At 40.1% G+C, this 24,266-nt stretch overlaps 1 protein-coding gene across 1 annotated transcript in view; it reads left to right on the forward strand.

Annotated features, from left to right (window-relative positions):
* Positions 1 to 24,266, forward strand: part of zmat4a (zinc finger, matrin-type 4a) — a 182,543-nt gene that overhangs the window by 33,837 nt on the left and 124,440 nt on the right. The window lies entirely within an intron of this gene.

The following is a 24,266-nucleotide window of genomic DNA, read 5'->3' on the forward strand; positions in this document are numbered from 1 at the left end:
GACAGCCGATACAACCACATTATGTGTGTGTTTTGTTGCAATTTTTCATGATAATTGTCTGTCCTGGCTCTTAGATGCCATTGCAGTTGTAGTGTTGGGCAGTGATGTGTTATTTTATAACCTACAGTAACATATTACTTTCTAACATGTCACAGTGATTTACTTTTTTTTTTTTTTTTTTTTTTTTTTGAGAATCAAATTGGGTAAGGGATTACAGTTTTTAATTCAGTTGTTATGGGGTGGCAGCTATGAGCAAGACCCCCAAAATTGGCCAGATGATTGAGCTAGCACTTTGCATGGTAGCACACTGACATTGGTGTATGAGTGTGTGTGTGTATGTGGGAATGAGAACTGTAAACCTCTTTGGTAAAAATAACATAAGCATTTGCCCATGAATTACATTAAGTTTACTAATCCCAGTAACAGTCACTGATATTGACATGGAGGGCGGCCTACTCGGAGATAGTCTCTGAGTATTCGGTGGAAATACTGGTCCGGGATTAGTTTGCTTGGCAGAAGGGCTACAGTTGTGGAGATTAGGCTAGCCTTTACCAGAAGAGAAGAGCAAAGGTCGTCCCAGAAGCTCTTATTTCTTCTTGAGTGCTGTTTGCAGTCATCAGGCCAAAGCTAGTGAGCACCAATCCAAAAATAGGCAGGCTACTTGTTAAAGCTTTGTCTTGCTTTCTATTAAGGTGTTGAACGCATTTAGATCCGATGTCCGATGAGCACATTCACAAAGAATGGATTGCGGCCACCCATGATCTGGGCATCTATTACTTCGATCTACCACGTCTCAATGTCTGATTCACAGAGGATATTGTATTAAGTTTTGTATGTAGTTTTACAGCTGAGTGGAATTTGCCCTTCTATTGCCTCTGATTGCAATTATCTATATCGCAAAGTATAAATGTTGCCTTTGGGCCAAGAGCACAGTAAACAGAACAGTTACAGATAGAAAAAGTAAACTGAAATTTTCAGACGGCAAGCTAAAGGTCCTGACAGATGAACTTCAGAGGCATTCCTCAAAACTTCAGCCAAGTAATTTTATCATGACAGAAAAGAGACCGTATTTGGGATTTAATATCCCAGTCTGTCAGTGCTGTTGGTGTTTTCAAAGGCACACCTTCAGACTGTAAAAGAAGATGGTATGAGTGGAGGATAAAATATAAAAAGATATCGTTAAATGCACTTCAGTTACCACCAGCTCTCTAAAGACGCTAATAATTTCACTGTAACTGCGTGTTGCTATCAGGACTGATCTTTGGAAATTGGACTGTTTTTGCAGTGAGGCTCATTTGCCTAGAAAGGGGCCAATTTCGTGTCAGAAGTATGCATATTACCTCATTTACATTCAAACAAATAGCACAAGAGCACAGAGATTTTCTTTGCTTGTCAGGGCAGTTAGAGATGCATTTCACCCTTTTACAGGTATAGCTGTAGCAAAGGCTGTCCAATCATTCTGTGGATTCACCCCTGAGTGTGGAGGTGTTTTAAAGTCATCTCTGTGTTATTGGTATCAGACTATATTTTTTTGTTCCATTAAGTTTATTAACATCCTTTGGTTGTTCACTTCAATATGCAGCTGTACGTGTTCCTGATTAGCTAGCTATTAGTGCTTTAACAATATTAGAGATCATGACTGGATTACCTGATTTACTGTAACTGCTTCATTCATGCTTCACAACCAGTGGTTCACTCATGAGCTGTGTGGCCACCAGCTCAGTGTAAAGGTCCAGACACCAGACACACCAAACAGACGTCAAATAACTAGTGGCAACAAAGGTCAAGTCACCTGAGAAGACTATAGCCAACAGCCATCTAGCACATACGTTCTGAGACTACATGTGAGAAAATATTTCTCCATACCAGCAGGTGGCAGTAGTCTGTATTAGTCAGGATGGATTCAAGATGCAGATAGCCAGTTAGCACATAAGCAACACAACCCAGTGTTGAAAGAACAAATGATATTTACCGTGCGGTGGGGAACAATAACACAAAGAATTACGAACTGTTTCAGCTAAAGAGCTCAATGGTTAAAAAATCTCACCTAATATAACAAGTGTGTTTCATTTGCACGACATTGTTTGTTTGCTTTCCTCACGTCTTTTTCTCCTCTGGTGCACTGAGCTGAACTGCCAATCAGAGTAATTTCATTCACGAGCCGGCTCCTCCACCAATTCAAAATGCTGAATTGGACAAAAATCCACTAACAAGGGCCCACTAGCACTGATTGTATGAAACATACTGTAAAAGCCTGGGCTCAGATGCTCACAGAAGGCCTGATATTGACAGGTGGCCAACCGTTGGCTTTGTGTGTCTGTGTCCTTAGTGTCCAATCCTCAGGTGTAGAATGCAGCCTTTACAACGTGACACCTTAGTACTGCACACTACTACTGCTGAACACTAATGCCAGTCCAGGTTCCTGCCACAGCTCCCTCCCTACCCTCCTCATATCTTTAGCTTGTGAGGAATTAGCTCTCCCAGTAGAGTTTGCTGCTTAGATACTCTGAGAACTCTTTAAGAGGCTTTTTTTTTAACAAATCCGATTATGAATGTATATGTAGATTATATAAATAGGCAATTTTTTGACTTTTCCCTCACTGAATATGTATGGACACCATATATACTCCTCCTAGAATGGGTGTATAAGGGCTCATTTATGCTCGATGTTAGATACAGAGATGGACATGGATGTAGCCCTCTGTCCGTACACTGTGTGCACGTTTTCTGCAAGCTCACAGATACGGACGAAACTGAGCAATACCGCCAGAGACTGTGGGGGCAATGGAGCATAGTTCAAGCAAGATGCAATAGTAGGAGACAACAAAGAATTTTAGATTATGGTGGAATGGTGAAAAGAATCATTCTTCTACATGTTGCAATTTATTTAATGGCCACACAGACCTCTGCTGTCTACAATGATGCATCTGTTTAAAGTTACAATATTACGTCCTCCTTGTTAGTGAAACTCTTGACTCTGCCCTCTAGTGCCATCTATTGACAGTATCTATGCCATCATGAAGGATGCGTGGAAGTATACAAGTATTTTTGTACATAAAGGGTAGTATAAATGAGTCGTATACCTGCTCGTACCACCATCTGATTTAGCCTGACACAAAAACCACACAAGCGACCCTGATCAGCCACATCAAGGACAGCGTGAGTGAAGCAGCCAGTTGGTTTCCTTCCTCCTGTCTGAGTGTCATCAGGTAGTGGACCTTTCTCTCTCAGCAGATGCTGCCTCTTACTCACTGTCACTTTGAGTTACAGGCGCGGTGAGTCGGACTGCCGTCCTGCTGCTGTTGGACATCTGCAGTAACAGGAGTTGAAAGGACTCATATGAACACTGTGGTCCACTCTTAAGTCTCAGCAAAGGGCGGCTGCTTGTTTTTCCCTTAGAGGCTGGGAGAAAATAATGTGAGACCTTGAGACCATTTAGCATTTTTATTGATTTTCTATTGTTGTTCCTAATAGAGAGCAGGTTGCTGCTAAGGTGAAATCTCATCAAAGAGAAATCCGGTTTTATTAATTGTATTTGACAGTGCCACTTTGTTCAAAGTTTGCCTTACTTTGTCTTTGAGTCAACTTTTCTTGTGCAACTCTTAACAAGACAAACTGTATTTCCTGCAGGGCGCTGTGCTCACTGTGGTGCTGTGGAGTGCTATTTAAAGTAGTCCTAACTGTCCGCGGGTAACAGGAGAACTGCTTTGTTCTTCAGGGCGTTGCAGGAGACAGGAAGTGGCTGCACCAATCCAAATCAAATATTCATTTTGTTATTGTGTGGTGAATGCTGAATACAGTGCTTGGCCTGTTGCCTCCTGGAGATGGAGCATATTTGGATTCTCTTTTAGCACAGTTTGGGTCTAATGCATCGTGACATGTTTGGGTCATGGTGACGACAGCAAGAACAAAAAAAAGAGATGGGAATAAAGGATGTGCAAACTTTCCTTCAGACAGAGGAGGTAGTTTTGCGCTTAAGAAGAGGATGTTTCAGTTCTGTTGTCTATAATTATTCCTTTTGTGCTGTGTTTAAAGATTACTCTCTGAAATGTTTGCAACAAAATCAGACAGCATTGTTAAATATTGGGACTGTGATATAAATGATGTCTTTGAACAAAATATCTTTCCTTAGTGATTACTAAATGTGATGCCTGAGCTGAATGACATTCAGTGGTTAGCCCAGCATTTCAGCAGAGTGCCAAAACATGCTCCATCAAAAATATAAAGGCAGATGCTGTTTGCACCCACGTGTCTGTAGCCAACAAGTGGCAACCTCCGAAGCTAAAAAAAAAAAATATCCAAAAGCGAGTAAATTCCCATACACCACCATGTTAAAATGCCCAACTTTGCAGGAGAAATAAACATGTTTACAGCCTGGTACAAAACACGTTTTTGTCTCTATAGCTAATTTCCCCGTTTATGACAACTAACACATTTACATTCTATTAAGGCTTAAAGTTACGCATGACTGGGGGGGAGGCTTTGAGTGACATTCTGTCTGCGAGGTGTCACCACAGTCTATGAGTCAGATCCAAGCTTCTCCATAGCTCCACCCTCCATATCATTCCAAATATTGTCACTTCTGACTCCAAAAAAACAAACAAAGATGGCAATGGCTAAAATGTCAGACTTGAGGCTTTTAAACGGGAGTCCACAAACCAATGGGTGACATCACGGTAGCTTTGTCCATGTTTAATACAGTCTAAGATAGCCAACAATACTATTTCCACCCAGGTGTATATTCCTAGGCATCCTAGCAACGTGGAAATATGACGCTAACACATCCTCTCCATTGAGTAACACAAATGGAATGGGTGACAAGGGACAAGCCTGGCGAAGGCCAACACCCACCAAGAACGTGTTTGAATTTACGCCGAGAATGCGGTTGCAGCTGTCACTTTGGTCATACTGGATGGCTTGTCTCAACGACCCTGGTACCCCATTAACAGCAATGCTAAAGGGGGTTTACGGCTGGGGTAAGCTTGGGGGAGATCAGAAGGTGGGCACGTTTCCAGAGTAAGAAACGGCATTTATAGGAGTAATGGCCAAATGAGTGGCACCGCTAGTTAGCTAGCTCCTGCCAGCCCAGGTGGTTTGCACTGAAGACTGAAGAGTAGCAAATTGAAACAAGAGATCAACGTGTAAGCAAAAATATTCTTGGCAGTTAACCGAATAAGCGTTAACCGTTGACATCCCTAACAACTTCATTTGGTTTCAATGGATGAAAACAGAAAATGGCTGCACTAGTACTGAGCTCTATATACAATATAAATCTCTATATCTGGATGAAGGTGGAAAAGGGCATTACTGGAAAAAAAGAAGGATATCAAAATCTCTCTTGAGTAAAACAAGAACTAAAATTGTGTATTTTTCTTTGAATCAAATGGAGAAGTTTTAAAGTGTTCCCCTTAAGATGAAACATTTCTGACAGACTGGTCATCTAGCTTGGTGATCTCTGATCTAGTCAGCGTCCCTTTGAATTTTTGTACATGTCCTTTAATCGAATTTGAAACTCCAGAGTTAAAGCAGTCCTTGGGTGACAGTAAAGACAGGAGATGTAATTGATCTTTAAACCTCTTTTTCAAACGCATCAAAGCCAGCACTCTTCTGCAGAGCGGATCAGAGCCGTCTCTGGTTTACAGTTCAAAGACTCATGTGGCTCATGTTAATTTATGCATCCGTCTCTTTTTGCATGTGCACTGGATTGGGTGTGCTGCAGTCTCTCTTGACAGGCTGCCCTGCTCCGAGCCCTGCAGGAGAGCCTCTTCTAAATCACTGCCTGTTACTTCACAGAGAAAAAAGAATAGGGAGTGACCTGGGAGTAAGGTGGGGGAATAGTAATGCATGTACGTGTGCTCATAGAAAATTAATGTTGAGGAACTGTTTTCAAAGAAAATGATTATGGTTCTTTAAAGCAACTGAATGCAAAACACCTGTTCCTTTTATTTAAGTCAAAGGCCAGTTAATGAATTATTCAGTTTGCTACTGTATATAACATGGATGTTGGGTATAGCTTGGGCACTGGTGCATTTAGGCGCTCAATAGGAATATTTCTTTCTACATGTTATGTACATTTTCAATTTGTGGACAAAAACTGGAGGTGAAAAAGTTGTGATGAAAGCTTGTGGAAACAAACTGCTCTACTTTGTTACTTCTCAGAGAAAATAGAATAGAGTGACCCGGAACTAGTCATTAAGCAAGGTGGAGGCAGATACAGTGGCATGCAAAAGTTTGGGCATCCCTGGTCAAAATTTTGTTTAATGTGAATAGATAAGTAGATGATGAACTGATCTCCAAAAGACATGAAGTTAAAGATAAAACATGCTTTTCAACATTTTAAGCAAGATCATGGTATCATTTTTGTTATGTACAATTTCAGAGTGAAAAAAGGAAAGGAGCACCAATCAAAAGTTTGGGCACCCCAAGACATTTGAGCTCTTGTTCCCAGTCATCGTTAGGAAAGGCCAGGTGATACAAATTTCAAAGCTTTATAAATACTTTGACTCCTGAAACCTTGTCCCAGCAATTAGCAGCCACGGGCTCCTCTAAACAGCTGGGGTGCCCAAAATTTTGCATGTCACTGTAGCTTGGGCGTTGCTGAATATAGGTGCTCAATAGGTATTTTTCTATCTCCATGTTATTATTTTCAATTTGTGGACAAAAACTGGATAGAAACAGCAGCAATTTCAATGAAATGCCAAAATATTGTAAAAAAAAAACTTGTGGAAACTTGCTGCTACACTGTGTCACTACCCAGAGAAAATAGAATGGAGTGACCCGGGACTAGTCATTAAGCTATAGGTGGAGGAATATATTACCACTGGCAGAACAGAATTCTAATGTTGAGGAACTATTTTCAAATATATCACAGCTCTTTTAAACAACACAATGTACAGTATAAGATCTGTTTCTCTTATTGAAATCAAAATTATCTATAAATTGTCAACACTGGTAAAAAAGGATTACTGCCAGCAGTTTGCTATTGTATGTAGCCAGGATGTTGGTTGTAGCTTGGGTGTTGAGTTTCAGGGGCTGCATCTTCCAAAGTCCTCATTCTAAAACTGAATACATCATAACGTTTGATAAGGCTATTCCATTTCAAAGGTTTTTTTTTCAAATGAGGTCAAGAATTAAAACCTTCCTGTGCCCAATTTGGATAACACAAACTGGTTCATCCATTGCCGCCTTCAGTGTCCCAAATCAGATATTTACACGTTGACCTTGCAATGCCTGCTTCTACTTCTTCCACTTGACAAAGCAGAAGAGATTTTCAGCGTGATCAGCCACGAAGGGTGACCGGCTGGTTAGTCTCAGATATTGCCAATCCTCTGCCAATTGAATACATGCGGCGCATGACGGTTCGACTATTGTTGCTGCTGCCACCCCTTTTCATAACCAAGTCATCAAATACCAACACTTTGTCATGTCCCCTTATCAGCAATTTTTCAGATCCTTTTAGTGGCTTTATTTCTGAAAAGCAACTAGCTACAAATTTAGCAACTTATTTAGACCACCAGGGAAAAGTTGTGATTCATTCCCGTGCATGTTGCTCTGAGTAATCGCAGTGATCGGCTCCTCTGTCAGCAGTGCAGAATCTCGCATCTCGTCTTGAGCCGTGCACAGGGTGGAGCAGGCAGGAGGAGAAGAGATGGTTCTCGCTGCAGCTGTGGAAACGAATATATAGCCTTCTGTACACACACCTTTATATTCTTGTAAAAAGATACTGTTTTATAAATAGTTTTGCATAAATCAAATACATCATTTTGGATAGATAATAAATGGTTAACTCTCCATGATAGGCCCACAGACAGTATAGAATTATATTTTCACTAATTCTTCTCTGATACGTAAATAATTAATTTAAGCATATATAGATCTGTTGCACCTCTTTTCTTTTGGGAAAGTAAAACATGATATAGAAAGTGGGATATACTGCAGTTTATGTTAGTTGGACTGCTTTTCACATCAGCGGTGTGTCAAGGGACTATTTTCAACTTATCTTGCATTGTAACATGCATTATGACAACTTAATAAGGTTTATGTTTGTTTATAAATGAAATGGAGGAGCCTACAAGTGTTTTGTTTAGTTTGTCTCAGAGGCTGCAGAGGGACTCCGCAGCTCCGCTCAGCTGTCTGCTGCTGCTGCTGCTGCTGCTGCTGCTGCGAGAGATCAAATTTCATTGGGGGCGGGGAAAAGTGCGAGGGAGTCAGCAATCATTCAGTTTGTTGCCCTAACCAAAGATACGGGATTACTACTGTACTATACAGTATAATTATACTATACTGTACTATTACTATTACTATTATCACTGGTTTATCCACTGTCTTTGCCCTAACGTCTTGGTGTCCTTCTTCTTCTTCTTCTTCTTCTTCTTCTTGTCTAACCTTGTGTGTATTGGCGCTTAATACAGCATTACCGCCACCTAGTGGATTGGAAGCGCATTACACTTATAATGGGCTTTTATCGGGAAAAATAGCTCAAATGCGACCCCCAGTGGTAAAATTAGGTATATAATTCGATATATCGGTTCGGTTAGATATTTGGCTTTAAAGGAAAAGTTTCCAACCGGCACAAGCCTATTGCCTATACAGTATTTTATTTAAAATGCATTTTTTCCACTTGCTGTAAACACAACCAGGATGTATTATTACCTTAAAAAGTTGGTATGGCAAATGATTTAGCAAACATTTGCCCAAATATCATTTAAAATGCCAATAAATTTAAGCCCTATATTCACTCTCCTTTCAGCTCTGATTTGGTCTCCACCAACTCATTTGGAAATATCTGGCTCTTTAGCTGCCAAATGCTCCACTATGTTTAAGCTGGGCAGCTTTGTTTGTCGACATTATAAAATGATGGACCCAGCCACTGTGACGTCACCCATGTGTTTGTGGACTCCCTATTTTGAAGTTTTACCATTTTGGCCGTTGCCATCTTGGATTTTTGGAACCAGGAGTGACCATGTTTTGATAAGGTTGGAGCCAACCCTAATGCCAGCTGCTTTCTTGGTTAGCAGTTCATTTACAACTATGACTGACTGTGATAATGCTAAATATAATTTTTGCTAGCGAAAAACAGGCTTAAAACCTTTAAAACAAAATGGGGAAAAAATTGGTACAGCATAGTATCGTGATATTTTTGTATGGCAGTATCATATTGTCACATGGACACCAAGTATTTTTTAGTATATACATTATTGAGATTACAAATACAAATTAAACTTTAGGTAGCCTACTAGAATAATATAATCAATGGCCTTTTCAGTCCACTAGATACACTTTGCTGCAATAAAAATCATTGAAGTGAGTTGAACAGACTGAAAGCGTTATCTTATTAGATAAAACAGATGTTGAGAAAGTTTTCCTTTGGGGACAAAATTTTAAGCTCGAAAAGGTAATAGATCACAATATATTGCAACATATTTTTATCACAGTACTTAGCATACCACAACACGTTTAAAATTGCAATAATATCATATTGTGACTTAAGTATTGTGATAATGTGGTATTGTGGGGCCTCTGGTCATTCCCACCCCTGGTGCTTAGTAGAAAAACAGAACAGCTGACTTTTAAAAGGGTCTTTAAGTATAGCCAAATGCTATTTTTAGGCAACCAAAACATTAACAGTTTAGATTAAAGTGAACCAAAAAAGGTGAAATGCTGGAAGGGTGAGATAATAATTCCTTGGGTTTGTCAGTCTGGGCAACACTGCACATATTACCCATAGTCATTGTTTATATCAAAATATTGATCAGTGCAGCTTTAAAGGGCATCGTCATTTAATGTACACATCCAAGAAAACCTAGAAATGAGTATTACAGTCTCCCAGCCACAGAGAAGACAAATGTCAGCTGAAATCAGTTTGTCTTGAGCTATGAGATGCTCACAAAAGCAAAGGTCTGTGAAGATGATTTATTTAAGAGTGGGAGCCCAGAAATTGTGTATTTCAGAAGCATGCACTGTACATGCCACAGCAGACTACCTGTAGCACAGTTTCATCCATCCGCAGCACTGTGTATTTCAGCCACTTCAGCCTGAATAATCTCATTCCTCACATCCAGGGACAATGCCTGTCAACTGGTATTTTTCAGCACTAGAGTCTTTTTCACAGAATGCCGCCGTTCTAATATAAACTCTAGATTCTCCTCACAAAACGGAGTATAATCATTTTCTGGGGAGATGCAGCAGCTAGGCACAGATACAATAGCAACAGTATTCTGCTGCACGGCGAGACTCTAACGTTTGAGTTTGGCTGACTTGTGCTGTTCTAACTGCTGTGCTCTTTGTCCACTTCATGTCCTCACTAATTGTTTTTCATTATCTTGGCTGCATTGCAAAATGAGTTTGCCTAAACGTTTTATATGCTATTAAGTTTGTGCTGCTGACCATACAGTCCCTGTTGGTTTGAGAGGAGTTTAGAAGTTCAACAGATAAGCTTACAGTACATCATGAGATATAATGACTCTCAGTACATTGCTCACACTACTACCCTGCTGTGATTTTCAAGTTTGGTGTCAGAATGTTAATCTGGGTTTACTGTTGGAATATGATAATGCAGAGATTATAAGTCTTATAAGTAATTAAAAGAAGTTATAAACCTTTTAGATAAATAGATGCTGTGTTGAAAACATAGGTGAATGAGGATCCATAATGAAAATTAGGATGATGCCTGTAGTTGCATTTGCTGACATTTTTGTGATATCAGGACCTTACTTTTCTGGAAACAGATAAACAATGTGTTAATAGGGCTTATCAATATATTGAATTTATGAAATTACAGACATCCGTTACAGACCATAAAGGCTTTCATCAGTCAGCTTCTTATGCCGGGTTCAAACTACACAATATCAGCCTGATTATAGCCAGATGCAGTGTTGTATGGTGTTGGTTTGGAACATGAACAACAATGAGTGTTGTACATGATAATCCATTGTTTCATCTTGTGTAGTGTGTCATAGTAGACAACGATGCTGCATCAGGGACGCCTCAGGACGTCCCGACAGAGAGTCTAGCATGGTTGATTTTCTTTTGGTCGTTTATGACTTCTCCCGTCACAGCTGTCACTTTGACCAATAGAAACACAGAACGATCTGCTGCCGTAGACGACTATATGGCAACAACACCCCAGCCTTTTTGATATTTCCTGTAGGGACGTTACCACACAGAGTAAATAGGGAAAAATGATGATGTGAAACAGCAGAGGCACTTGAGTACTGAGTACCCCTACTGAAATTAGCATCAAGCTAGCATAGAATGTTATTTCTTCATAATGGGGAAGGATAAAAAGTAATAAAATTAAAACTGCACCACAGCTACAGAGGGTACCAGCTTCATTTGAAACAGATGACATTAGAAACACCATTCCCTCCCTGTTGCTGTTTAAAATTAAAAGCCCCATATAATTTCAGTTGAGAGAATCCCCTCATTTTCTAAATAGGCTTTTATTGTGAAACATTTGCAGGAACTTGTTGTGGAGGATTCAGTGATTTGCAAAGTTTGCATGCGTTACTTTGTAGCTCCTGCCATCTGGTGGCACATTTTACGTTACTACAACATTTCAGCTGGCACATGAATAGACACAGTGACTGCAGTAATAGTAATAATGATAAAAATAGGACAAGAATAACCTGATGACATCACACACGTTGTGAAAGACGACCGGGGATGATTGGTGTGGAACATCGTGTAGTGTGTCATGTCTGTCAGCCAAGTCACGGCACGATTTTATGACTCCACAATCGCGTAATCTGACACAGTGACTGTCAGAACGGGCAGAAGTGTCGTGGTGTGTGAACCAGGCATGAATCAGCTGCTTCATTTATTTTGAAGAGGAAGAGATTTCTGCAGATAACTCGCCTCCTGGTAAAAACCACCCGAGCAATGAACACTGAAGGAATTCTAAGCAGGAGAAGTTTCAGTTGGTTATAATCTGCAGTCCTGAGGCGGCACCTCAGCCTATGAGTCAGATCCACCCCTCGCTCCTCCACAGCTCCACCTCCCTGACCGAAAATGGTCACTTTTGGCTCCAAAAATCCATGATGAAGGCCACGATACCAAACACAAGGCTTCAGAACAGGAGTTCACAAGCCAGTGTGTCATTTCACATTGGATTCATCCACTATTTTATACAGTCTATAGTGGCGACCTAAAGCTAACGAAAACACAAGACACTGGGCGAGGGAAATAGGGGGACAAGTCTTGACGCTGTCAGTGTCACAGTCACACTAAAGTCACATGTTGTTATACACTGTGTAATGTATATGATGTAATAGCAGCAGGGTAGCCGGTGTTGTGGACTGGCAGGTGACATAAAAAGTCACATTTACATTTTACTGTTGTCCAGACTTTTGAAATATCCCCACTGTATAAAAACAAACGAAATAATACTCACAGTATGATTTTACCGTTATCCAGTATGATACCACACTTCCCTCTTTTTCTGCCCTGGATGTGAGCCACCATCTCCCTCTTGTCCTGACTGTTTTGTTTGCAGTATTCCAGCATTCAGCAGTCCAATCAGACTGCTGAATATGTATGAAGCCTCAGATGTGTGGAGTAGACCAACTGGCTACTAACTGCACTTGGCTCTGGCGATATCATCTGCCCTCAAGGATGCCCGCACGGCTGTCTCATCCTCAGTTTCCCCCACTGTGCAACACTTGCATGTTGTTGGTGATTATCATCCTCTCTGGCCTCTGTGTGTCATTCAGGGTGAATGTACTCAAAGTTATGGGCCTACTGTGCAGCCACTGGACAATGTAGAATTGAAAGAGTGAAAATGAAGTTGTTGCTGTCATATATTGATGACTGTATTTCATCCTTTCTTCTGTAGTAAAAACGTAAGTCATAAATCCACACTCGGGCCTTTAAGAAAAGCAGATTAATGTTTCAGTTACATGAACAAAGAGGTCAGAGGCTGTTTGAGAAAGACTTGATCTTATTGGATGAATATAGCAGAGTGGTGCTGAAGACACAGTTCAGTGGAGTGCCACTTGCCCAAAGGTAACATTTAAATGGTAAAATACAAGTAAAAATAGAAATGGCAGTGTTTTTTTTTGTTGTTGTTTTTTTTTAGAATATATCCATTTGTGAGCATGACATTTGCTGTGTGGGAAGGTCAGCAGACTGTCTAAATGGCTAAGGATACCTTGGTAACTGTAATATGGCCAACTATTTAACCTTGATAGCTTCAGCATGAAAAGCAGTTGTCATGCTGTCACCTGTTTTTGCTTTAACTAAAATAAATACTAGTTTTAGTCACATTTGAAGGTCCAGTATGATGGTCTAGATGTAGGGGGTATGGCTCCATCAATGTTCACAGTCAAAAAACATCATGAAGTCAAGGATAATAATACTTTTTGCTGTATGGAAAATTACTGAACTGTGACAACACTGTGTCATATCAAAACATACCGTGAATATACCCCGAGTAGTAGATAGTGGTAGTCCAATAGATATCATCCAAGTCTACCATAGACTGTTTGCATCTAGAGGTGAGGATTGCAGATTGCAACCAGCTGAAACTTCTCCTGGTTAGAATTCCATCAGTGTTCATTGTTCAGGAGGTTTTTTACTGGGAGACAAATTATCTGCAGAGTACTCTTCCCCTTCAAAACAAATGGACCAGGTGATTAAAACCAATAAGAACACTGAATAAAGCAGTTTCATGTTGAGATAAGTGTTTCTCCAATGCTGCTTGGCATATCCGAGATGGGCTGCTAGCCCAGCACCTGCTAATCTGTGCTAATCTCTCTGGTAATTTAAGATTTAGACGTTCAGGAGGTTTTTACTGGGAACTGAATTATCCCCAGAGGTCTCGTCACCTGTTTGTCTTTTGTGTTGTGTTCGTGTTTGGTTTGTCTGTGTTGGGCAACTGTAGAAACATAGTGGCAAACTCCATAGTAGAATATCTGCTCCTTATGTATGGCTCATTCTAAAGAAATGAAAATTCAACGATTCCTATTTTCAGGTGACTATACACTTAAGAAATAAAAATTATATTCAATTTCTGCAAATGCATCCCTCTAAATCCAACACACTGGACCATTTAATTACCATTAGTATATGTCTAAAATTAACATTTTAGTGTAGTGTTTGACAGTCAATAATCCTTCTCATTTTCTGAGAACATTTAAAAGTTTATGTTTTTTGGCATTCTGAGGCTACAGTGTTTGCCATCTTTAATGTCAGCCTTCAAACACTGGTGGTCTGATCTATCTGATGGTTCTGCTTTGCTTATTTTTTTGTACTGCGTGTGCAGATGATTCTTAAACACAATCTTCAGCCCATTAGCATTACCAGCATTAAGTAAACTACCTTACTGACCTTCTGTACACTTCAATGGTGACTTAGTGACAATGTTGTAGACCACACTTGAGTGTTTTGTAACTTTGTTGCTTGTAGTTTGAACAAAGCATACTAAATTGAACCATAAACACTGCTTAGAAAATCATAGCATCTCAGTCCAAACTAATGTTAATCAGAGATTTTATGTTACAACCAGATCACTAAGGTCCTCCACTGCTTTACTTTAAAATGTTCCTCATGTGTCCCATTAAAGTACTGATGAGAGTGCTTTCTGTTTTTATGCCCCCAAACTGTGGAATTCACTGCCTTTGGATATCAGATTGGCAGGCTCTCTTTATTTTATTAAGTAAATTAAAGACCTGTATTTTTCATTTTATCTTGTTAATACAGAGTAACATTACAGTCTTGACTGTTAAGTTTTAACCACTGGTTTTTATCTTATTCTATCCCTTGTGTTTCCTTTTGTTCTATTTTATTTATTTACTTTCCTTTATGGACTTTTAATCATCTTTTTTTGTGAGTTTGTTCTGTTTTGTTTGGTTTGCTTTCTTTAATATTTTATTGCCTTATTGTTGTAAGTGTCTGGTCTTGAAAAACTTAATGTTCAGTTGTTTGTGTCATCTTTTTTAACTGTGTGTCATTCCAATTTTGCCATGTGAAGCACTTTGGGCTGCATGTTTGTATGAAAGGTGCTATATTGATAAAGTGGAGATGAGTTGAGTTAATGCTAATTTAAACATAGAGCACTCGCCAGCCCCAGTGCTTGACAGTAACATTATGTAATGTAATATCAGCATTACTGTCACTATGCCAACAACCTTAAAAAGTTGTTTCTTTGATGACTGAAATGGAAACATGCTTCCCACAAATTTGGTCATGAGAACCAGACTACCAGGTTTCTCAACTCCTGACTGTCCCAGATATCTACCCTTTTTAGATGCTAAATCCAGAGCTCTCTCTGAACACGTTTGCTCTTGTAGATGGAAATCTGCAAATAATGAACCCTTCTTCACTCTTAATTAATATCTGACAACCCATACACAACAAGACTTTACCATTTTCTCTTGATATCTCAGCTGTTCCTCACCCCAGTAGCTCAGTGCCATTAAATTGTGTGTATGTGACGCAGAGGTCACCTGGAAGTGACTGCAAACAAACACTGTGATTCAGTCTACTACCCTTCTGTGTTTTGCATTAAACAATAAATAAAACAAAAAGTATACGCAATAATGGCCTAACATTAAAGATTTTTCATATAGCACTAAAATCAAAATAAATGAAGTAATTTGAAAAAAAAGAAAAGCATATTGTGCTGTTGAGCAGCCACAGTTGCCGAGTGTATAAACCCTAAGCAGTTCCACCTCGCTCCACAACATGGTTTCATCTGCACATTGCCAGCTTGTAGCATGTGGGTGTCGGAGAGTGTGTCAGTTATTGACGAGCTAATCTGCATTTTCCATGCCCGCTCTGTTTGACCTTTGCAAATATTGATTTTTCGAAGGAGAGGATTAGTGAAGCACAGTAGCTCAGTATGAGTAGTAGTAGTTGCCCTCTGATTCTATCACTCTGAACAGACACAAAGAGGCATTCTTCAGGAGTGAAGAAAAGAAATCTATTTTTTAATTTAACAATTTCCACCCAAGATGTCACTTTGCACGAGTGCCCAGCACACATATCTGGCAGCACATTTGTAAACACACCCACTGCCACGCTGATTCGATTAAGCCAGTATACACACACGGGCATTGTTCAGTGCTATGAAATGTCTTTTTAATAAATGTATACTTACACAAGAGACTGACACTTCCTGAAGGGCAAAGTTGCAGCGCTAGCATTTTCTTTTTTGTAGCCCATCTGCAGTCTTTCATGGGTTTAACGTGTTTGTCAGATAAAAAAAGAAACTAATTTCCATGATCCCTTCTTAATTACTTCTCATGCATCATTAGCCCAGAGAGGTCTCCTAATAGTAGTAATAGTCAGCAGGTTGGTCAGAGAGTTTATAGATGCTCTTGTCTGCGTCTGCAAGAGTGATGTTCACACTGCACCCATCGATCATCTCCTGTCATTTTCATACGCTTTGGAGTTAATGGGATGGAAATATTAGCCATTTCTAGTGCTGACAGAAAATAATCTACAGTAATGAAATGAGCCTGAATCATCACGGTGCCTCTGATAACTGAGGAGGCTGAGAAGTGCTGTTCCAATGAGCCTGTAGAGTGATCAGTGCAGAATGGAACACATAATCAACAGTAAAGCTACTTTGCCTCTCTGGAAGTCCTTCTCGTTAAATGAAAATGGAAGAAGACAAACGTGACCTCCTCAGGAATCTGTCTCAACGCCATGTGCTAAGAAGAAGGTAATTAAAATGCTTCCAAACATGTTGGCACAAAGAAAGTGCCCCAAAGCTTCTTGTGTAAGCAAAAACTGCACCGCTGAGATGCTTAGCCCTTTTTATTTAGTTCACTCTAATGCAGCAGCGTTTACACAGTTTAATTATGAGCCTGTCTCACTGGGAAACAGTGGAGCGAAGGAGGGGCTATTAATGGAAATAGTCCTGAGAGATCAGTTGTTAGTCTGCCCTTTAAAAAGCAGAGTTGGTGAGCAGAGAGAAAGAGAGGGAGAGATAGGTGAAACAGTCCTTTCGGCTCTTGAAAGATGATTAAACGAGTTCGAAACAGCCCCGAATCTTTCTGACAGGGAGGCGATTAGCCGATGAGGCGTGTCAAATTAGAAGAGCGTGAGATGCAGATTCCACTCGCACTTAGATTGAATTCTTTCACAGTTTCGCCCATGACTCAGCTCATAATCCCAGGCAGGATTTTAATTTCAATATAACACCCCCCCACCCCCCCCTTTCATCGTCACATGTGCTTCCACAGGCACAAATTCAAAACAACAAGATGCATTTTTCAGCATTGTGAATCTTGCCTATGGTGGCGTGGGGAAATTGTTCTGTTGCATGCTATGATAATGTTGTGTATTACGGCTGCTGTGCATAAATAAAAAAGCATGAATGCAACATACACTTTTATTGTGAAAATTGTATCCACTGACATATTTTACAGGCTTTGATCCAGCTATTTCAGAGGTTTGCAAAACATATTTTTGGGACTAATTGTAAAATTGTCGTTTTGAAACTTGACAGAATAATACTCACTTTAAGCTCCTCATCCTCACAGGTCCAAGTAAAGACCCAAGGACATTACTGCTTCCTCTTCTCATCCTCTTTAACCCTTTTGGGTAAAAGCTGCAAACTGTTTAATGAGCCATCAAGAAATGCCAAGCTGGATTTCTGGAGAACACTTTTTTTCTTTGGGGCAAAAATATACGGAACTCCAAAGATTGATATAGTGGAGTAGTTTTATTAGTAAATAAATCTATAATAATCCTCTGTACTTTAGATGTCAATATATAGCATCCCAAGTATGCTTTTAAGAGCATGTGATGTTGAATTGACATGAAGGGGACACTGAAACTCCTATCAGGGTGTACATGATGTACAGAAAGTTATTTAAAAAAGTATGGTTCATGTTGTAACATGTTTCCATTTTTGCCTCCTGTTTAATGACTTAAAGCTACTCTTACCTTTCTTGCATTTCACACAGTCCCATCCCCCTCCTCCTGCAACTCCACCTCCCTCCAAAGGCCTACTCCCCCCTCCTCCATTACGTCCTCATTACGTCTATGATAGATGTAGGTGTTGGCAAGGTAACGTTACTCGGAAGAGGAGAACGAGTGTAACATTACAACCGAGACAGTCAAACACAACCCCGAAGTTTTAAAACTCAACCGCAGTCAGTGATGACTGATGAGTTTTAGAATAAGGTTACAGTGCTAACGTGAGATAGTAGCATTAACGTTACTAGTAAGTGGAAACGCACAAGGAAGATAACGTTAATGTTTCAGAGGCTACGCTACAGTAGGCTAACGTTAGCCATTAGCAACTGGATGCTGTGTTGTCATATAGAACGTTATAGCCTATGTTGCAGAAATTATGATCTGGCTGAAATGGCTTTGTGAAGGAATAGTGTAACAGTGCGTACATTAAGCATGTCCGTTAAGCCTGCTTGGCCTCATAGCCATAGGAATAAATGTAATGTTACCAGTTGCCACGGTGTTTTCTTTTGCTCTGTCTGAAGCAGTTGGGAATGCCTGCCCAAATACTGTGGGGATAACTTTAGTTTGTAGCTTGTGTTGCTCCTTGTTTCTATCTAGTTTCACCTACTGACACACTGGGGTGATGTCAGCTTACTAGAGATGATATGTTGTATTCCTACGAAGGAAGCCTGCTGTCCTGTAGCAGATACAGCATATCATTATATTTTAATAGGGATGCAAAGTAATATCAGCACGTCATCGGTATCGGCCAATATCGACTATAAAATGATCAAAATCAGCCAACATGCTTTTTCTCATTTTGCACAATGAATGAATATTATATACATTGAAAAGCACTGTATGTCATGTCTCCATCTGCTGGTGGGCCATCATGATAAGAGTATGCATGTTTAATATTATGTTGATTCCACTACATAAGAGACTTGATGATCACTAAAATTAGGTGGGGAACAATGTGGATTTATCAATGTCAGTATTGGTTATCGGCCAAGTAAGTTGTTATATCAGCAAAAAAATCCAATATTGTGCATCCCTACTTTTTTATGGCTGTAGAAACAGGTGACGTTCTTTACGTTCTAAAACCAGCTGCTGGCAATTTGACCAGCTGAGCTGCAGCACCATCAGCCGGCTTGAATCGAGCTCAGACCGACCAGTTCACACCGCTGCAACTTTTCTCTGCAGTGTTCTAAAACTGTTTCGTGTTGTTGGGAATCATTGGTCTGAAGTGGGCTTAATAGAAAGAGATGAGTCTATAATTTTGGCAGTATTAAAAATCACGCTGTCTAGGGCCTTGGTGGCTTAGTGGGTAAAGCAGGCGCCCCATGTACAAGGCTGTTGCCGCAGTGGCGTGGGTTCGAGTCTGGCCTGTGGCCCTTTGCTGCATGTCATCCCCCCTCTCTCTCCCCCTTTCACACTTACCTGTCCTGTCCATTAAAGGAAAAATGCCCCAAAAAATCACGCTGTCGTGATTTCTAAATACCCTGGTTTACAATAATACCGTGATACTGCATAAGCCAAATCTTTGAATGATACGTATTGACCTCCAACCCACTTTCTCCATCGGAGCTTGCCATAGTCCGATCTGTGCACTGTTACCATGACCCAGTGAAAAGACTTTAAGCATTAAGCAGGAGTTGTTAAACCTCATCAGTCTCATTTTTTAAAATTTCTATACATGTTGTACGTGTACGTGTATACGTGTGAGTGTGGTTGCTTTTTTAATAAATACTTTTGCAGTTGAATAATTGGTAAAGTAATGTAATTACTTTCTCAGAAACAAAGTCATGATGGGGAGACAGCCCTGTTTTTACCGAGCAGTACAGTACGGTTCAGTTCAGTACGGTGCACTTTTTTTTTCAGTTTCCACTGTGAAAAGTTGTGGATGGTACCAATGGAACTGTTCCGTATTGTCCCCATTTTTTGTACCCCTCTGTTGGGGTACCTATCACACATCTGGTACAAAAAGGTGGAACTGTGAGCAACGCAGTCTGTTGATTGGTCAATAGCAGACGGTCACTCTGTGAGTTGTGGCTGTTTTTTACGCTAATGTTACCGCTGTTCATACCGTACAGAGTTTTATTAGTAGACTGTAACTATAAAATAAAATGATGTTTTGCTGCCTCTTACAGCAGCTGGAGTCAGAGAGAGAAAAACTGCCGGCAACTTTTAAGGTGGAACATTAACTTGTAATGTTACTCAATACATGAGTTGATGACGTCTATCCATCAGCACACCTTGAATTCACTCACTATTCCTTTAGTTTTTATATGACATACACTTTAAGTAATGGCTGGGTCTTTAAGCATTAATATATAGGAGGATAGGATTGGATATATTGGCATATATCCCAGTCATCGCTCGGAGGAAAAAAAAAAAAGCGTTGTGGAATGCTGTCCTGTGGGCTCGGGCAACACTAAACCCCCGAGCTTACCTGAGAAGGACTAAATACAGTGAGTGCTAGATGGAGCAGTGAGTGACAACTACCCCGCCCACATTTAAGGGCACTGTTTGCGGTGGACACCCTATGGTCTAAGTGCCATGTCTGAAGGGTTACTTTTGGTTCCAAAGGTACCATGCCAAAAGTGTTTGGTGGAAACGGGGCTTATGTGAGTGTATGTGCTTAAAATAAAAAAATACACGCAAGTAAAAGTGAGAATTATTCTTTTTTAAAACGATTTCAAAAAGTACAGTTTAATTAACAATATTACAAAAGTACAAGTAACTATCCATGTCTCAAAAAAGCATTAAGCAAGAAAATCTTACTATTATTTTATTTTATGGGCTTTGATCGAGTTATTCTAGAGGTTTTGGGAAGGACAGGTTTTTATCATATAGTGCATAAGAAGAAAGCAGTCTCCACTTTGTATTGCAGCACTCACACACTTTTTTTCATCAGTCCAACTTTCATGAGAAATCATCTTGAAATCCACTGATGGAAAGAAGAACAAAAGCCTTCTAAGCTCTGGGGAATAGGAATGAGATATAATATTAGGAGCTGTCAAAGAGAAAATCAGTGGAGTGAAAAGTCCTCAGGCTTAGCGGAGAGACGTGCTCGAATCGCACACAGAATCATAATATATTTACTCTTTACATCTGTTTCTGTCAGTGCATTAGAAATAGCTAAACCTAGCTGCAGCTTTCATGGCATGGTCATGGGTAGACAGGTACAAGCAGACCTGTAAGTGTGTGTCATTCAAACACTGACAGGGTTGTTCTGTATCTTTAGCTCCGCAGGTGACATTGTCAGAGATGTAAGAGTATAACTGAGGCGACACAAACATCCGCATGATGTAATTTCTCTGGAAACCAGTGAAATAGCTGCAATTGTGCTTTCTAATATAGGATGTTGTGTAAAGCCGGCGGGCTTGTTCCCTTTGATCTCAGAGGGTTTTGTTTGCAGTCGATACCGTATTTTTAGTGGGAGTTTGAGAATTGACTGCATGGCCTATTTTCGTGACAGCGTTCTGTCAGCCGTCTCAGGGTTTGCTCCCCGCTTTGTCTACCGATCTCTGCTCAACAGTCCCTCTTCCTGCTGCCAAGAGGGTTTGGCTCATGTAGAAAAAGCCCAGTCAGCTTCCAGTGTGCTGTCTTAGTCCAGAAATGGTTAAACCTTAGAAAGGCATAGAAAAGATAAATCCATCTAGTAATCATCTGAGGTTTCAAATTTGTTGTAAATGCAATGAGATGGTTTCTGTTTATTCTCATCAGACTGTCAGCAGTGAAGAATGAAGTTGGTTCCTGTCCGAGGAACAAATTGAACTTTGATTAATGCTCTGATTGTGATTGCTTGTGTAGCATGAGCCAACTGAGGTTCATTCCCAATAGTGGATATGTTGGTAGGTATTAGCGTGACAAATGCAAGGTGACATGGAAAATGATTTGAAATGAGAGATGTTGGGCCAGTATATATTCTTTCAAATTTAAAATAGCCAAGAACACATACAGAAGGGCTCTGATGCAATCCCACAAACATTACAGTACATCTTTGTTAAAAGTAAGGATGGTGATGCATACTCGATCTGGGTGTCAGTATTTGTTCCATGTATGATGTAATCACTGCCCAACCTTCTTCCTGTGAAGATGACTTATTTTTTTCTATGCCTCCGTGCCATCCGTTCCTCAGTGTCATTCTTGTGAATGCAAAATCTCAAGACCATCTTCAAGACATTTTGGTGGTCAAAGGTCAAGGTTACAGTGCAACCCGGTCTCACTCCAAAGTCGTCGAAATCTGGGTCTTGGTCAGTGACTTCCAGTATCAGACACAGATGAAAAAAGCCATCCTTTCAGGTCAGCATAATACATGGTTGGTTGCCATTATTGTTTAACAGTGCCCGGTGGCGTCAGGGGGAAACACGGCAGGACAACAACAAAAGTAAAGGGGGCAGAAGTCCAAGTAGGGCGGGTGGGAGTGCTGGTGTATGGGTCCAGCAACCACCGACCTTCACTGGAGGCCGGCATTCGCTTCCCGTAAGAGTGTAAAGCCAAACCCTATTTTTTTCCTAAACCCAATCATGTGCTTTTGTTGCCTGAACCCAAGCATAATATGCTAACTGGCTAACTAGCTAGATGGTCAAGATGGTCTACCAATTTCCCTTTTTGAATAACAATTACAGACTAATGCAGTTGGCTGATGTAGAGGGGTATTTCCTTGCACGCAGGCACAGAACAGTCATGCTGGTTGGTCCTTGGCTGTAGACTTTGCGGTGTGTTCATGTGCAACATTTTGGCTGAGACAAAGGTGATGTCAGGAGACGCAATGGGCAGCTTTCGTTGCTGCTAGTTCTCTGAGGTAGGCTTGGTGTGTTTGGTTTGTTGGGGAGAGCAGTCGGAGAAATGGCCTTAGGAACAATGGGATTTGGAAGTACTTTAGTGCTCTATAATAATTTATACAAGTACACTTAATGTGAGAATAAGGAAATTACTTAAAATGGCCATTCACCACAATCAAAAGCAAGAAGTAGAAAAGTTTAGGCAAGCAAGAAGCAAGCAAAGAAGTCCTGAAGTAACAGATCTGCGAGTGTAGTGGTAAAAAGAGTGCAGGCTGTGCTGATGAATAGGTCTATTCCAACTGAAGCCCAGCAGGAGCATGGATGCTCCTACACCCAGCCGCTTCCATTAGTCCTCCACCATTTCTCATTTGATGTACAGTCTGAAGCTGGCAGTAAAACCATTTTGAACTTTAATACAGCACAAATCCTGTAAGGTGTCTCTCTCTGTGATGCTCTTTACTAACCAAAGGGATGAAAGGAGAAAAAGGATCTGAAGCTTTCTCTGGGTAGACCTCTCACTCCCTGCTGTTTGGGAGGCATCAAGGAGTATTTCACCAGTGTTAACTGCAAGTTAAGAACATATGACTCTCCAGAGTCAGCTGCAAACTGGCAAGACATTCTACAATTTATGATTTCACATGATAGCACCATTCAATTCAGTCTTTTCTAAAGGCGAAATGATTAACAAAATATCTTGTTTCGATGGGTAAAGAAAACTATTTTGATGGTTGTCCAAATGAATTTGACAAGTGAAAATTGCTGTGTCAGCTTTAAGTGTTGGTTCATCATGAATTTTGGCAAATAGGGTGAATAAAGGGAGTTTCATGAAATTGTGTATTTTTACATACAACTTTAAACTTGCATTTGTTGATTTATTTTTAACATGTGGACAGCACAATTCAGTATTAGCAAATCATTATTATTGACAAATGGTTGCCTATTAACACATCCATGTTATCCACAATAGGGATGCAAGATAATACTGGCACATTATTGGTATTGGCCAATACTGGCTTTAAAATGACAATCAGCCAACATGCTTTTTCTTATTTTTCACAATGAATGAATCTTACATACAAACATTGTATTTCATGTCTCCATCTACTGGTGGGCCAGCTGAGTATGCATGCATAATATGATGTTAATTACACTACAGAAGGGACTTTATCATCACTAAAATTAGGTGAGGAGAAAAGTGGATATATTGATATCGGTTATTGGCCAAATAAGTTGTTATATATCGGCATATTGGATGTTGGAGATCCAATATCATGCATCTAAGTCCAATAGTCAAACTCCTTCCAGCCCTGGTCTGGTCTCTTTTCCTCCTGAGCAAGAGTCTGAACTATTAAATTAATCACCAATTAATTTGATAATCGTTGAATGAGTTTGAGCAATTTTTTAAGGAAATTAAATTTAAAATTCTTTGATTCCAGCTTCTTAATCTTACTATATAATGATGAAAACTCTGTGTGTGTGTGTGTGTGTGTGTGTGTTCCACGTTTTTCTCCTCACTGACTTGGTCAATCCATGTGAAATTTGGCACAGTGGTAGAGGGTCATGGGAGGATGC

The sequence above is a fragment of the Epinephelus moara genome, chromosome 8, assembly GCF_006386435.1.
Source record: "Epinephelus moara isolate mb chromosome 8, YSFRI_EMoa_1.0, whole genome shotgun sequence".
Lineage (NCBI taxonomy): Eukaryota > Metazoa > Chordata > Actinopteri > Perciformes > Serranidae > Epinephelus > Epinephelus moara.